The sequence below is a fragment of the Rhinopithecus bieti genome, unplaced genomic scaffold (genome assembly GCF_001698545.2).
Source record: "Rhinopithecus bieti isolate Rb0 unplaced genomic scaffold, ASM169854v2 scaffold_81031, whole genome shotgun sequence".
Lineage (NCBI taxonomy): Eukaryota > Metazoa > Chordata > Mammalia > Primates > Cercopithecidae > Rhinopithecus > Rhinopithecus bieti.
In genome coordinates, this window is record NW_016830217.1 from 750022 (window position 1) to 752836 (window position 2815).

The window sequence follows — 2815 nt, forward strand, 5'->3', positions numbered from 1 at the left end:
GGATGGGGAGTGGGGGTGGGGTTCCTTCTCTCCCCGCTGCCCACCCCGTCTCATCCTTTATGGACCCCAAGTGGTCCCTGTCCTTCCCCTTCCCTCGCTCTCCTGCGTTGGCGACCCCACCTACCCTGTCCGGCGGAGGTGAGCGCTTACACCCTGGTTTGGCTCTGGGATCCGCTGGGGTCCTGCATCAAACCGACCAGGGTTCTGCGGCCGCTCACTGAGCGTTAAGACCTGGAGCAGTCAGGCCACCTCCTGAACCTCAGCATCGTCATCTGTAAAGTGGAGGTAGCCACTGCCTACCTCTCCAGGTTGTCCTGAGGATAAAAGGTGACAGTCACAGCCAGGACTGTGATTAATAGTGGTTAATATATGCTGGGTTGGGGCTTTTCCAGGAGTGTCCCCGGGGTGGGGTCTCAGAGACCCCCAGTGGAGCAGGCCAGCTTGTTCTGCTCTCCTGGGCGTAAGCCCTCTGCAGGTGGGTCCCAGTGTCCCCCGGGACAGGCCGCTCCAGGAGCTCTGGAAGGCAGGGCTGGTCCTGTGGCTGAACCCCTCCCTCCCCCTCCCAGCTGAAGCAGTTAGGACAGGAGCGGGAGGGGAGGCAGAGCCTGGACTCTGGGGCCTGGGATGGGGCCGGGATGGACTGCCTGGGTCCCTGGAGGCCTCAGGAACATTGTGGGGAAAGGAATCTGGGTCTGATTCAGAGGCAAACAGATTGTTCTTTTGATTAAAGCCACAGTGGCTGAGGCTGGAGGAGCGCTGGACCCAGCGCCATCTGCGGGGCGGCCAGGCAGGATCTGGCCTTCTCCTGCAACCCCTCAGCTACAGTCACCCCTCCAGGGTGGCTCTGGGACTGGCTCTGGGGCTGTTTGTGAGGCAGGCTGGTTTATGAGGGTCGGAGGAGGCTGCCTCCGCCCTCACCCACTGATCATTGCCCCTCCCATCCCTCTTGTCGCCCCTTTTCCCATCTGATCCTCGCAGCCAGGCTGCAGTAACAGCAGCAGTAACTGCAGCAGTCCCAGCGGCTGCCTTTGACAGGGGCTTTCTAGGTGCGGGGACCCATCCTCATCCCCATCCTAATCCCACAAGAGCCCTGGGTGCCAGGGCTGGTGATTCCTGTTCACAGTCAAGGACACTGAGGCCCAGAGAGGCTCAAGGCCACACTAGGGGCAAATGACAGAGCCAGATTCAAACCAGAGCCACTGTGTCCCTGGGCACACAGCTCTGCTAGTCTCAGGAACAGGTACCACTGCCACCCTTTACACATTCGGAAGCTGAGGCTTGGAGGTAATGAGAGTTCTGTGCAGCAGGGCGAGGCTGGAACTCAGAGGCTGAGTCCCCGCTGGGTTCATTCCTGGCTTGGCAGTGATATCCTGCCCCCGCCCCCCCGCAAAACCTCAGCTTTGCAGCACTCTTTGGAGGAGACTTCCCCATACCCTCCACTGGGAGGGAAACACTGAACGCCAGAGACAGGAAGGACGCAAAGGAGGAAGGTGCGATCTGGGGGTTTTCAGGCGCTTTTGGCTGTAGAACCCCTTTACAAGTGCTTAGTGACCCAAAAGTTTATTGAGGAGATAAAAGTAAAGCTGCCTGCCCTCACCTCCATGACATCCCCTGAACCACCTGTTGCACCCCCAGGTGGGATAGTGAGGCAACGAAGGGTTGATTTGGGGCCTTGTTCAAGGTCACGCTGACTTAGTCTAGGACCCAGGCTTCCCACATCTGCTCTGGGACAGTCCAAGGGGAATGAGGGGTCCAACTGCCTCTGCTTACCTGCCTCCAGCACCCCAGGCTGCCTGTTCCACCGCCACCACTGCTCCCGGATGGAGGGGTTCGACCTGGCCCACAGCAGCCCGGGTGTCGATGTCACCGATCGGCAGGTGCCAAACTTCCTGCAACGGAAACCCAGGAAGTGCACTGGACGAGAACACACGCCCTTTGTCTGCCAGCTCAGAGGCTCTGCTGCCCTCCACCCTCCCTGCCAGGCTCACAAGGGCTTTCTTCTCCCTCATATGGCCCCAGCAGGCAAGGGGCTCAATCTTCTATTAGGATGGTGGCAGCTGAGACCCTGAGTGGCAGGGAAGGGGTGGAAGAGAGGTTTGAGGGCTTGCCGGGGCGGGGGTGGTACCTCCACAGTGGAGAGCTTTGACTGAGCAGACACTGGCCGGGCACCTACTGTGTGCAATGCATGAGTCAAGGAGACGACAGGATCAAATCAGACATGATCAGTCCTTGTCCCCACAGACCTTACAGGGAGGTTGGGTAAAGCAAACCATAAAGTAAATTAACATAATAATAACCAATAGTAAAATGTGCTATGAAGGAATGGACAAGGGTCTGAGACAAAAGGGGGTGGGTGGGGGTGAAGTGGGGATGGGAAAACCTCTCTGAGGAGGTGAGGGTTAAGTTGAGATGGGTAGGAGCCACTGTGAGAATAGGGACGAATATTCCCAGGGAAAGGGGGCAGAGAGGAAAACTTGGGCTTTCAAGGTCAGACATCAGCTTGGCAGACAGCCTCAGAAGCCCCTTGGGCCTCCCAGCTTCTTCCTCCATCCCCCATCCTCCACCCTACCTGCTTGGAGTCAGGTCAGTCCAATGCTTATTTCCTGGGTGCTGCTGTGTGTGGGCCCGTGTGCTAGGCAGGGCAGGGAGAGGAGCAGCGTAGAGAAAAGGGAGCTCCCCCATGGTGGCTGGGTCAGATGGGGACACAGATACAGCTGTGAGTAATATCAGTATCTGGAAGCGATTCCAGCTCTGCCATTTGCCAACCTTGGGCAAATCACATCTTTCTTTTTTTTTTTTTTTTTTTTTTTTTTTT